General features: G+C 43.2%; 1 protein-coding gene across 7 annotated transcripts in view; it reads left to right on the top strand.

Moving 5' to 3' along the window:
* The window catches only part of FAM227B (family with sequence similarity 227 member B), a 412,829-nt gene that overhangs the window by 97,015 nt on the left and 301,226 nt on the right, over window positions 1-14,588 (top strand). The window lies entirely within an intron of this gene.

Below are 14,588 nucleotides of genomic sequence, written 5' to 3'. Positions count from 1 at the left end.
GTAAAAAGAAACTGTGGGAGTAATTTAAAAGTAGGTTGATCTGGGACATCAAATAAAATAAAGCAACTGCCCCATCCTCCAACCCAGCAGTTCCTTTGACCTGTTTAGAGGTAAGGAAACTGCTTGGTTTCAGGTGGCTGAATTTCAACCAGCTCCAGGGTCAGAAACCCTTGACCTAGCAGTCTGCTCCCCACAGGACCACCAGGTCACAGTGGTTTTCACCTCTCCCTATTTAGGGAGGGGCATCCACCACTGGATTTCACCAGGACTACCAGGCATGGTTTGTCCTACGCAGAGTAAACAATCAATGTCCCTGATGTGCAGGGCCATTGTATTTTTGTTTTTCTGAAACAAGCTCTGGCAGTGGGAGCATATTCCAAACAAATAAACAAATGATGAACAGCTTAAAAGCATGGCACCTGCTCAGCATTCTGCTTTGCCTTCAGAGCCTCCACCCCATCAGTGGATACACTGAAGGCATAGGGGTCCCCAAGAGGCAGGTGGGACTGTTTAAGTATGCCAAGTTATCTTCTGGTGTGGGAGGCTAGTTGGCTGCTGCCATAATCTAAAAGCGTCCCTTTCCTACATTTATATCATGTCATATTCAGTTTAATGAGGAGTTAAAACAAGAAGAGTAGTGTCTTCTATAGATCTGGTGGACAGAGAAACGCCCCAAGGGAAAGACCACTTTCGTCGCCGGGGAAAGATTCCTCTCATTGCCCCCCCCCCTCCCCCCCCCCATATAGATAAGATGAGATATGCACATTTCTCATGGCCAGTTTTCTAATGCATATGTGGTTTCGCTCTGAGAACCATACCACTAATCAAATCAAGGGAACTTTATTCTGCTCCATCAATATAAGCCATAAGGTATATAAAATATACATGACATTCAATTAAAACAGCAAATGATTAAAACATTCACTCCCAGCCCCGGGTATTTAAAGCGCTCAAAAATATTTGTATATCATTCATTTCCGCTGCCTGGACCAAGTTAACCATGCCTTTTCCCCATCTCCTCCCTTCTGGCTAGTATAGACATCTTGTACTGCTTCCTTAAATACTTGATCCATAATTGATATCTATGGATCTGGTGAAAGGCTATTCTCAATAATTTGGAGGCCTGAGTACATTCAAGATTAAACCATCCCTATCTACCCAATGTACTTATTTTTATAGAGCGGATCAATAATAAATTGAGGGCCTGAATGATCTGCTCAAAGACTAGAACCAAGTCCAAATGATCCACATCATCAGCTAAACAAATGGCAAACTCATCGATCCTTTGGGTCTCCAATTTCTGTACAGTGCACTCAGGGCCGATTACTGTCCATTTAATTTGGGTACCATTTGTTCAACTACGAGCGATAGAACGAATCCTATCAAATTTTACCCAATAAGTAGCTAGTTAAATAAACGATAGAACCAACAGGTTATGACCACTATTAATGTTTCTTTTACCCCGATGTTGATGACCAGCTGGTTGAGGCTCAAACTAATTAAAATGGGATCAATTGTAGAACGATGGCCCCCTCTCACAAATGTATGTTTCTGAGTGATATCAGAGGTTTTAGATTCTTCCAGGACTAATAAATCATACTTATGTAGCATGTTATTCACACATTCCTCTCACTCAGTGTCGGAAGTGCAGGGTTCATTTATCTGCCCATTTGTGAAACCACAGACCCGCTTAGCTGAGAAACAGCATCTTTGTACATTAAAATCCCTCACCAATCATTAAGTATTAAAAGATGTGATACACAATAGTATGACTGAGAGCTGCTGCTATTTCTCCACAATATGTGGACTGAAAGTATTTGGTTGGCGCTATGCGTGAAGCCCCTCCCCCCATCCCATACGGAAGAAGTAAGAATAGCATTCAGGCAACGGAACCATCTCCTTGGGATGTCGTAGGTTGCAAAAACCTCTGCATCTTAAAGATGATGGAATGGCCATTTAATGACAACTGCGAGACAGACAATATGTGAACATCACCCTGTAAGTACTGACTCCAAATTAAGTGCTCACACCATGGTCTCATTAGGTGATCTGAACACGCCAGGGTATTCACACCTGTATCACACCACCAGAAGCCCAATCCAGGGCCCAGGCCCCCCCACCACTGGGAATACCGTGGATTTGGATAAATTAAGTTGTAGCCTTGAGGTCTCCCTAAAACTTTCCAAGATCTGTAACACACAAGGACCAATTTCTGATGGGGAAGAGAGAAAGAAAAGAACGTCTGCATACACTGTCCTATCCGATAGCCCCTCCCCCCACTCAAATCCCCGCACCTCAGAATCCATCCTCATCCACACCACCAGATGCTCCATTGCAAGAGCAAATAAATAGGAGGGACAGGGGACAGCACTGTTGCGTCCCCCTCTACACCTTGAAACAAGGTCGATCAGGCACCAGCCACTCAGAGCTATGCATTTAAATCAGTGTACAATAATTTAAGGTAAAAGAGGAAATGAGGGCCAAAGTTAAGTCTGTAAAGTGAAAAGGTAGTCCCAGCTGACAGAGTTAAAGGCCTAATCTATATCAGCCAAGAGGACCATCGCTGTGCCCCCCAAACTGTCAGCCAGCGCCATCACATTGCAGAGCTGATGAATTTTATGGCGAGTGGCGCGACCAGGCATGAACCCCGCATGGTCCATGTGGACTACCTAAGGGATAATGCATACAAGCCGGATTGCAAGTGCCTTAGCCATGACCTTCACCTAAGGGTTGAGTAACGAGATTGGACTGTATGAGGAGAACTCCTCTGGAGGTCTGCCTGGCTTAGGGAATACGTCAGTCTCTGCGTGGTGCCAGTTGGGTGGGAGCACCACATCACAGGCTGTAGAACGGATCACCTCTAGCAAATGGTCCTGCAGTTTGGGCACATGAGCTTTATAAAATTTGCATAGAAACTCATTAGGTCCCAGGACTTTCCCATTGTTCAATCCTGCCAAGGCTGAAGAGAGTTCATCCCCTGTTAGTGCTTAGTCTAACATGTTGCGGTCAGTCTCAGAAAAAGCTTTGAAGGGCAGGACCTGCACAAACTCCACTATCTGTACCTGGGATAGGATCTCCTGGCGGGTGAATACCCTCGGGAAATGGGCTGTGAAGCCATTGGCAACACTCTGTGGATCCTTGAGCAGTGTTTCTGATGAATCACGAATCAGTGGAACAAAAGAAGAATGAGGAGTATTCTGACATAATCTGTGAAGCCTTTTAATCGATCCCTCCCCATTGATAGATGCTGCTCTGGGCCGCTTGTCACGATTGTTTGGCCTCATCTAGCAGTATTTGGCGAAAAACTCTTAAATTTGTCTTTCACCACTGCAAAGCCGATATATTCCATAAGTTAACATTGGAGTTGGCTTATTACCTCTTAAAGATGTAACACCCAAGTGGGAAGAGATGACCCCCTTCAAGTTTGGTGTCTTTGGAATCACAATAGAAAATCCCAATCTATGATGAATTCTGATTTTAAATTGCACTCCTGAAAATGCCAGAAAGTTGGTGTTTTTTTGCCCTAGCCGTTTGGTGCCTGCAGCCTGTCTCTGACCACACAACTGGGTGTAGTTGGCAGTTTGGGTTTGTGTATTCCTCCTAGACAGCCACACACAGTAGGAACTTAGGTGTGACTTAATGTGTCATCCTGGGCAGGATGGGAGGGAGGAGCTGGACACAACCTCACTGACACCTGGATTGGCTGGGTCCTGTCTGTACACAAAGGGCATATCGACCCTATATTGTCACTCTAGCCAGCTTGGCGCCAGGGTAGAGGAGGAGGTAAACCCCCTGCACTTTAAAACCCCTGTCTAGACGTTTTTCCCATGTTCCAGAGTCAGACAACCCCACTTCAGTATACTTCTGGACCTGTGGATAGTCTGCCAGGAAGGGCTACTGTGCTGTTGAACGACTGCCACTTTGCTGGAATCCAGAACCCAGAGTGATTCCAAGGATTAGTTGGCTGTCCTCCAGATCTGAAGTCTGAGACATACAGGACTTTCAGCCACCTGGCTTCTGCACCTGGATTTGACATCTGTGAGCCCACCCTGCCAAGGGTGCCACCACAGTTCTGGATCCTCGCATGTGGGCCTAATGTGCTTCCCAGCAGAACCAACCCATGTTCTCTGCTGAGTGCGGCATTCCTGAGCAGAACCAATGCATCTCCTCGGCTGAGTGGCACATTCTTGAGCAGAACTAATGCATCGCCGCTGCTGCATGGATTGGACCCAGCACAGAAGACTCTCATTGCTGCTCTATAACACATCTTGGGTGCAACACATCAACTTTGAAACAACTACTGCTCAACGCTTCCCAGGAGCATCCCTCATCGATGGCAACCTCGACGACTATGCCAAAGCCCCACATCACAGCTTCAATGCGCTTAGGAACCAACGCATCACCTCGGCTGCACAATCCATCTCCGACACCAGCCTTCACATCGTAAGCCCCGTAGGCAGGATCCTCAACATCAATGCAACAGTAGCTCACATTGCAGCTTTGCCTCATCTCTGAACCAACGCATCGCATGGGTTACGCAGCGCATCTTTCGACTCCAATCCTCCCAGTGCTCTGCAGCCACGATTTAAGGTATTTTGCTCAGTGGCCCTAACTGAGTCCGTGTAGCTGGCCCATGCTCCATCATGGTCGATCTGAACTTGTGACTTTGTCCTGGTCCGGCACCATTAGATATCCCTGGTTGGTGCTATTTGCTTCTGGGCACTATTCCACTGTTTATTCTTTAAGAATTCATAACTAACATTCTACTGATTGGATTTTTATCATTTTGGTCTTGTTTTATTCATGAAATCAAATTCTGTTTTTCGAACTTGGTGTGAGATCCTTTTAGTTTGGTGTTTTCACTGTTTTACTTTTTGATGTGTTGCACAAATAGTTTACACATTGCCTTCAAGTTAAGCCTGAAAGCTCCGCGCCAAGCTGCAGGAAGGTGAGTGTAGGTTAATTTGGGGTTTGCTTGTGCTGTACCATGACAAGAATTGTGGTTGCTGCTTTATCAGGGCTCACACCCTAGTTAAAAAACAACCCAATTTCTCACTGATAACAACAACTAAAATGGAGTCTGTTCAGTCCAAAAACGAACGAAATCACAGAATCTTTAGAATGTATTCATTATTTTTCTGATGCAAAGCATAAAACACAGCAAAGCAGCCAATGGGTTTTTCTATTAAATTAGGAGTTTCATCAGGGCTGAAAACTCAAAAGAGATACATACAATTAAAAAGGTGAGTTTTACAAAAAATAATTAAAATAGGAAACAACCTACAACACTGTACACATTTCTCATACTTAATCTAAATAGATGGGAAAAAAAGCCTAACAGAACCGAAATAATATACAACTAGTTCAGAGTGGGTCACAAAAATATCATATTTAGCATATCAGAGAAAAACATATGAAATAAAAAGTGTTATTAGCCGCGAATCCCAAAAATATACATTATTTATCATAGCAATTAATTTTACACTTCAGTAATAACAAATAAAGGAAATGCCACAAAAATACGCCTTTTCATCCAAAACCAACCAACAAGTGTCACAATTAATGGCTATTTATTCTAAACTTGAAAATGGCATTTGTAGAATGTATATTCATCCCACGTTTCCGTTTAACAGCAAAGAACATATGCTTTAATTCTGTCATTAGTGTCCCCAAAACTATCTACAAAACTGCCCATGTAAACTGACTCATATTATGTTCATTATTTAAATTACCTTATATATTGAAAGTGGAACCCAAAAGACATGTACTCTCTTAATATAGCCAATTGATATGCCAATGTAGGCACAACAAGCAATGAAAGCACCTTGTATCATTACATGTTTGAGCTCTAAAGGCAGGGAAAACGGACGAAGTAAAGCAAACCTGAAATTCGACCATTTAGAAAAGCCTGAATGCAACTGTGTACACTTAATCTAAACTTATGTAAGTTAAACCAACCACGATGCCATGTTATGCAGCTATTGAGTATTGTGGCGTCACCTCTAGTGCCTGATTTAAAAAAAAATCATCCGCACACAGGCTTTTCACCCCTAGTGGTACTCCTTATAAAGCACTCGCACTAGATTGAATAACTCCATAACGCCGTCTTGGAGTGCCTCTTACTAAACATCAACTTTATAACGCTCTCATAAGGCCTTCTCTATCAGAACTGCAGCCTAACGATTGATGCAAAATATACAGTCTTGGCAACATGACAAACCTATATCAATGAAATACATGCTAATACTTGTAATGTAGGCTCGCTGGACTGATTTGCTCCAAAAGATGCAAGATGCCATTTTGTAGCGACTCCTTCCTGGCTGACAGAATGCGTTCTCGTAGAACCTGCGTGCAGGTATACTCTATATTGTGCACTAAAGGTGACGCCAGTATACTATATGGCTGCATATCATGCCGTCTTAGTTGTTTTGTATTGTTTCAGAAGTGTGCATTTGGGGCACCTAATCCAGGGAGGTGTGCACACTAACACTCCAATTTGCTAATCATTTTGGGATTTAACTGGTAGACGTAGTGAACAGCCTTTAGCTGTCTATAGAGAGCGAAAATGTTTTGGGAAGAGACTAATGTGCTATGGGACGGGTACATAGCTAGAGGCTACGAGGCACTACATGCAGTACTTAAAAAGGAAATAATATGCCATGCACTTTCAGTTTTATTTCCCTTAAATTTGCATCACAGCGGAAGTGCGGGCAGTCCTACTGATATATAACTGCACTTATTTACTTAGGTGTTTACTTGCTACAATAGTGAGCCTTTTAAGTTTTTACTGGTGTGTGTATGGGGGAGCTTTATTCTTGTTCCTCAAAAATCAAAACAGTATAGGAATCAGTGTAGGGATTTGTTGTGTACGTATCTGTGCAACAAGCTAACCAAGTGCAGGTAGTGACTATATATATCTATGTTACCAAATGTTCCTTTGGTTTAAAGCGTGTCCTCTGTGACAGCAGAGGTGTTCTTTTGGTTTTATTAAAGTGGGGAAAATCCCCATCGCAATAGAAGGGTTGAAGTACTTAAGCTTGACACCAGGTTTAAGTAAAAACATTTCAATTGCAAAAAGACAAACATTTAAAATAAAGTAGTTACAGAGTTAAAGTATTCAAAAGCTACAGGATACATAGTACACATTCTGTGCAGCAGGCACATGTAACCCTCCTTGCGACTTTATGATCAGCCAAAACTGCCACTAGTCAAACTTCGATCTCTCACCAGTAGGAACATTAATCACCAGAGTTATCTTGATATTTTTATTGTTGCCTGAAAACAGCTGGACTTGCTTTTAAACCTAAAATTAATTTTAAGCACAGCACCCCCAACAAAGTTGGTGTCAGGTGCGGCTGCACCAGGCGCACTTCCCTAAAGCCGGCTCTGGCACTAGTCGCAGTGATCTGGTCACACGAGACCGGATGATAATGACAAGCTCAGACTGACAGTGATGGAGCGTGGACTGGATACAGGGACCAGGTTAGTAAAGCTGAAAGATTCACCTTCTGAAGTCCAGAGCAAACAGTTTCGTTGACAGTGGTGAAAGGCGCGAGGAGCAGGAAGCACGTTTTGGATGGCTGTGAAGTGCAGGCCGAATGTTGCAGATGGTCGTCGCTGTATCGCGAAGATCCTGTCAGATGGTAGTTGCTGGAGATTCATGTTGCTTGTCACTGTGGGCTGTTGCAATGCCAGTTGCCGCTGGTGGTGACTGTAGCATGAAGAGTCTGGTTCACTGGAGTCTTGCATTGGTGGACAGCGCAGGTGGCTAAATCTTGCAGCAGATGGGCATATTCGCAGTCACAAAGACCCCAAAACCTCAGGATTTCTTCTTTCTCAACTCAACTGATGCCATACCAAGGGTCCAGGACCTAGGACGCACCAGGAACTTACTCCAACAAAGGCTAGCAAGGCTCAGGCTGGTCTATTTGCAACAAGTCAGCTGGGCAGTTGCAGAGGAGCCTTTGGAGCTTGTGTCCTTGTAGCTCTGAACAGGTGGTCAGTCAGATGACCCTTGGGCTCACTTCAACCTGGGATAAAGCACGGCAGGCCTCAAGCAGCAGTCCAGGAGTGTCCTGAGGAGTGGGACTGAAGGGTCCTTTTTCGGGTCGAGCCTGCGTTGCATGCGCTCGCGCATGCGTATCGCAGCGAGACGCTATAGTGTTTAGAAAAGGGCTCGGAGCCCTGTCACCGTCACATCCGTGTTTTTCATTGGTTCGTGTGCTTGCCTATTAAAATCTGCTTGCTTTCATTAGTCTAAGGCATGTATAAGTCATGCCTTTTCCGGTGGCTAGCCCTCCTTGAGCGCATCGACCAAGTACAGAAAACATGCGAGGCTCGCTGTTTTCTGTCCGGCTCGTGGACTACTTTTTCTCTAATTTACTAGCGCGATTTCGCTTGGCAGAAGTTGAGCCCTTTACATAGTTAATTGTACTTTTTCGGGTTACGTGCATCAATGCACTTTTGCTGATAGGTGAAAAGTCAGGTTATGAGTTTACAATGCTATCAGCTCTAATATGAGACCCGTTGCATTGCAAATGCTTGTTTATACCTGGTGCCTTCTTTGAAGTAAGGGGAACTGCTAGGTTTTCCCCCTTGCTGAGGTGTCTGGAATTACCTGCCATCTTGCCCTAGTCCCAGTGTGTCTGGGGCACAATAGGCTAGTGTAAAGTAATTTGTGTGTGGTTGGTGACATCTCTGCCCCCTATCAAGTTAGAGATGCTCTATCCTGCTAACACCCAGACCCCCCTTTGTGATGCTGCATAGGAGAAACACACAAAGGCCAAATACCCTGGAACAAGCTGCAGCCATCAAATGTTTTCATCTGCCATACAGTTTTCTATTGTATGACCATTTTCAGGCTTTTCAATGTAAATTTGGTTTGCAGTTTAGATGGATGTTCAGAAAATTGACTACAGTTCCCATAACGACATGTTACTGTTTAGCAGTATTTCTTAAAAGTGGTTTCAGGTATGTTTGTTATGCGTTTTGGAGTTGTATGGATGTTCAGAAAATTAACTACAATATCCCACAACCACTCGTTTGTGTTCATTTTCTTATTTTGTTTTGCATATATTTTTTGTTATTTAATTAATCAAGGTAAGGGTTAATTTCCCTAATTAATATTCGTGGGAATTGTTTTTCATAGTATTTTTGTAGCGTTTTTTCCTTATCCAATGTGGCATCTAAGGCGCAGACGTTATACGTCATAGGAGAAGGCCAGACATTATCTAATTTCTCTCTACACTTAAGCTGGTTTTCATTTAGTTGACTTCGGGAAATCTCTTCGCACGCAAGGTAAAGGCGGCGGCATAATCCTTCGATGTACATCATCCTTCGATGTACATCATCCTTGACAGCAAGAGTATAATGATTAAAAAACTAATTAAATAGGCATCAAATACACTGGCGTTTAGATCTCGGAGCCCTCTTTACAAGTTTTTTCCTATGTCTGTTTGTTTTAGGATAGTCACATTGAAGTGTTTTCACTTTAGATCTTGCAAACTGATGACTTCTTTGCTTCTTCAAGTGTTGTATTTATTTGTGAAAAGCGCGTGCGAAGCTGCGCTAGTCTCAGTTTTGAACAAGTTGTCTGAATACCAAGGCTTCATGGCCACAACATTTCCTTCGGCTAGTTTAACACGTGGCAAAGTCGCACTTGATCAGAAGTTTTGAAGATGTCATCGTCATCCTATCGTGTTTACACACAGCGTATAGTTATAAGTAGTTTTTGTCCACCAGTTTCTTCGTTGCTAGAGGCATGCGCATTTTTTTTTTTTTTTTTTTACACGAATGTTTTTTTTACATGCTGGTTTCTGATAGCTTAAATAGGGCCCAGTGAATCTTTTATTATTTCAGTTCCTGTTTGGGATTGTGTGCTTTGTTATATAATATATAGCATGAGCTTTTTTGATAACAGTGGGTTTATTTTCTTTTTTTAAATTAAAGGCTTCCTACTATTTTGATGACAGTTTCTACTGATCCGGTATTTATAATTGGTCTAGGGGCGTTTTTGATGTGTTTTGTGGCACGTTTTTTACCTTTCCTTTTTTCACCTTTCCCTTTTTATTATGGTTAATGGGATATTTAAGTTTTGTTTTTGTTTATGTTGACAGTCCCGCTCAGTTGTTCTGCATCCTTAACCTCTTAGCTGCTGGGCCTTCCGCCCCCCCCCCCCCCCCACAATGTGCTGAGCCCTTTTTTGGGGTATTTGGGGTGGTTCGCGCTTAGGCCTTCATAACTTTTTGTCCACATAAGCTATCCATGCCAAATTTGTGTCCTTTTTTTCCCCAACAGCCTAGGGATTCTAATGGTACCCAGAGTTTGTGGTTTCCCCTGGAGGAGACCAAGAAATTAGCCAAAATACAGTGACAATTTCGTTTTTTCCCCAAAAAATGGGAAAATAGGGCTGCCGAAGAAGGCTTGTGGTTTTTCCCCTGAAAATGCCATCAACAAAGGGTTTCTGGTGCTGAAATCACCATCTTCCCACCTTTCAGGAACGGGCAGACTTAAATCAGAAAAACACTTTTTTCAACACAAATTTGGCATTTTACTGGGACATGCCCCGTTTTTACTATTTTTGGTGCTTTCAGCCTCCTTCCAGTTAGTGACAGGAATGGGTGTGAATCCAATGCTGGATCCCGGAAAGCTAAACATTTCTGCAAACTAGACAAAATTCTGAATTCAACAAGGGGTCATTTGTGTAGATCCTACAAGGTTTTCCTACAGAAAATAACAGCTGAAATAAAAAAATATTGAAATTGAGCTGAAAACAACAGCCATTTTTCTTTATGTTTTACTCTGTAACTTTTTCCTGCGATGTCAGATTTTTGAAAGCAATATACCGTTATGTCTGCTGGACTCTTCTGGTTGTGGGGATATAAAGTGCTTGTAGGTTCACCAAGAACCCTAGGTATCCAGAGCCAATAAATGAGCTGCACCCTACAGTTGGTTTTCATTCTATACTGGGTATACAGCAATTCATTTGCTGAAATATGAAGAGTGAAAAATAGGTATCAAGAAAACCTTTGCATTTCCAAAATGGGCTCAAGGTAAGGTTTTAAGGAGCAGTGGTTATTTGCACATCTCTGAATTCCGGGGTGCCCATACTAGCATGTGAATTGCAGGGCATTTCTCAAATAGACGTCTTTTTTACACACTCTCTTATATTTGGAAGGAACAAATGTAGAGAAAGATAATGGGCAATAACACTTGTTTTGCTATTCTATGTTCCCCCAAGTCTCTCGATAAAAATGATACCTCACTTGTGTGGGTAGGCCTAGCGCCTGCAACAGGAAATGCCCCAAAAAACAACGTGGACACATCCCATTTTTTTGACAGAAAACAGAGCTGTTTTTTTGCAAAGTGCCTAGCTGTAGATTTTGGCCTCTAGCTTAGCCGGCACCGAGGGAAACCTACGAAACCTGTGCATTTTTGAAAACTAGAGACCTAGGGGAATTCAAGATGGGGTGACTTGTGGGGCTCTGACCAGGATCTGTTGCCCAGAATCCTTTGCAAACCTCAAAACATGGCTAAAAAAACACGTTTTTCTCACATTTCAGTGACAGAAAGTTCTGGAATCTGAGAGGAGACACAAATTTCCTTCCACCCAGCGTTCCCCCAAGTCTCCCGATAAAAATGATACCTCACTTTTGTGGGTAGGCCTAGCGCCCGCGACAGGAAATGCCCCAAGACACAACGTGGACACATCACATTTTTTCATAGAAAACAGTGCCTACCTGTGGATTTTGGCCTCTATCTCAGCCGGCACCTGGGGAAACCTAGCAAACCAGCGCATTTTTGAAAACTAGAAACCCCGGGGGAATCCAAGATGGGGTGACTTGTGGGGCTCTGACCAGGTTCTGTTACCCAGAATCCTTTGCAAACATCAAAATTTGGCCAAAAAAACACTTTTTCCTCTCATTTCGGTGACGGAAAGTTCTGGAATCTGAGAGGAGCCACAAATTTCCTTCCACCCAGCATCCCCCCAAGTCTCCCGATAAAAATGGTACCTCACTTGTGTGGGTAGGCCTGGTGCCCGCGACAGGAATAGATCACACAACGGTCAATGTTGGTCCTTACATGAGGCAGCTGTTGACCCTAGGGTGATCCATTCCTGACGCAGGCACTAGGTGTAGGCACTCAAGTGGGGTAGTGTTTTTATCAGGACAGGTGAGGAATCACTGGGTGGTAGGAATTTTGTGGATCCCAGCATATTCCTGTAGTTTGTGTGACAGAAATGCAAGAAAAATAGTTTTTATTCAACATTTCAGCTTTGCATGGTATTCTGGGTAAGAAAACTTTGGGGAATCCACACAAGTCACACCTCTGTGGACTCCCCCGAATGTCTAGTTTCCAGAAATGTTTGGGTTTAGTGTGTTTCTCTATATGGCCGCTGAACCCAGGACCAAAAACACAGGTGCCTGCCTTACAAAACCAGTTTGTTTTGCGATAGATAATTTTGATGTCACCACAATACGATTTGGGCGGTGGAATTTGGGGCTGAACTAAATTGGGGAGCTCCCAAGAGAGCACTCTCTCTCTCTCCCTCTCTCTCTGCTTGCCGCCGCATTCACCTGCTCTCTGGGTTGGGCTAACCCACTATTACCCAGTTGCACAGACTACTTGCGAAGGGACAGCAGAACTGTCCTCATCACCTCCCTTATAATGTACTGGAAGAGGAGTTATCGAATGGGACTCCTCCGACTGAAAAATCACTCCCAGAGTCTGCGCCATTGTCCTATCCCTCAGATGCTGTCTCAGTATCTGATGTCTCAGTCTCTGATCCTATGTCAGAGCTGTCCTCTATAACCCGAGTGCCGGCAGCAGTCATCCATCAGGTGCCATCTCTGCTATTGGCTAAACTGTTGCTCTAAAACACTAGCCTACGTAGACAGTCACAAAATCGATGGTGTGTGTGAGATACGTGCAACAGTAGAGGCCACCTTACCTGCGCTTCTTCCCTCAATCAGCACGTTCTTTCAAGACACTAAAAAAACACCTTGTCACATACCATTCGTCACAGTCTTTAGCACCTCCTGCGCCCAGTCCAACAATCATTATTGGTGCTCCCACTCCCTTCTCCTCGGATTCCCTCATTACCACCCAGCAAAAGTGCCATTCATCTCTCCATAGCCGCCCCACACATACATTTCATTTGTATTATAGCGCAGGTAATGGCTGACTTTACTAATGTACTCAGCTATTGACATAAAATACAGATTTGCTCTTTGCAGTAGGCATATAAACCTTCTGCGCTTCTTTATGGCACTAAAACTGCCACTAGACAAAAGTCTGATCCTTTCGTAGCAGAAACATAATCACAATACTTACTTGACTTTTTTATTGCTGCCTAAAAGCTACAGGTGAAATGCGTCAGTTGAAGTATGTGCATTGCGTTGAATACGCAAGCTGCAACTGCAAGACAACTGGTGGCAAATATATATATTCACTTTTATATGTGGGTCTGGTTTTCCTGGGGGCTGATCACAGCCCCCAGGGAAACCACACACATATTGACAAAAGTGATAGATGGATATATATATATCGATCTACATAGATATATCTATAGATAGATCTATATATATATATATCTATAGATCTATCTATAGATATATCTACAGGGATGTGGAATTCCTATCGCCCGACGCCTTGGACATCTTGTTTGGGGTCAAGGGCAACAAGTTTTTATGTTTACTTTGTCCTTGGGACAAGTAGGCCCAACCCTCTGCAGCACAAACCCTTTGGCTGCCTGTTTACAGAGAGTGGAACTCTCTGAAGTTGAAGTAATGTGTTTCCAAAGGATAATGCTGTTCGAACTTGTATTTATGGTTCATTATTTGAAAACCTTCATTATTAGGGTGAGTGCTGTAAATAAATGTTTTAAGGTCACACTTCACTACTGACATTGGTTCCAGTACAAAAAAAACAAACGTGTATACACATGTTTGAAAAGTTTAGGCTATGAGGCTAAGTATAATGCTCCCAGAATGCTCTCTGATTAGATGCAAATGAAGTGTCATTTAGTAAAATGTTTTGATGCATGCTAATATTTCCCAAAAATATTTCTAATGGAAAATCAGTGTAACCATTTTCAACACGATTATGGGAAGCATGAAAATAAACAAACACTGACAAAGCCAACTGATCTGACATATTTTTAAAAGTCTTTTAGTTTCATCAATGCGTGTCTTGTTTTGACATGGCTTTTGTAACACTTTATTGTTGTGGGAGCTACCAGGCCCTCAACATTGTAACAAACACTGGCAAAAAAAAAAAAAAACGTTTTTGAACTCTAAAAGCACACGTTGCCACCAGTGGCATAACAAAGGCCCCGGAGCCGCCCTCCAGGGGGCCCCTTCAGCATAGCACCTGCCCTGAGTGAGTCTGGAGAGGGGGCTCCTCCATGTTCTTTGCAAAGGGGCACCCTCCAGTTTCGTTACGTCACTGATTGCCACTGTAGTTCCTGACACTGAACAAAACTATTTTGTGTGCCAATATGCTCCTTGTGGAAGAGAAGAATGCGATCACTCACAGTAAAGCCAGCCGAAAGAGAGAGAACTAGAAGTTTAATAAAAACAAAATGTCTT

This window comes from Pleurodeles waltl, chromosome 3_1 (assembly GCF_031143425.1).
Source record: "Pleurodeles waltl isolate 20211129_DDA chromosome 3_1, aPleWal1.hap1.20221129, whole genome shotgun sequence".
Classification (NCBI taxonomy): domain Eukaryota; kingdom Metazoa; phylum Chordata; class Amphibia; order Caudata; family Salamandridae; genus Pleurodeles; species Pleurodeles waltl.
This window is presented reverse-complemented; position numbering and strand designations above follow the sequence as displayed.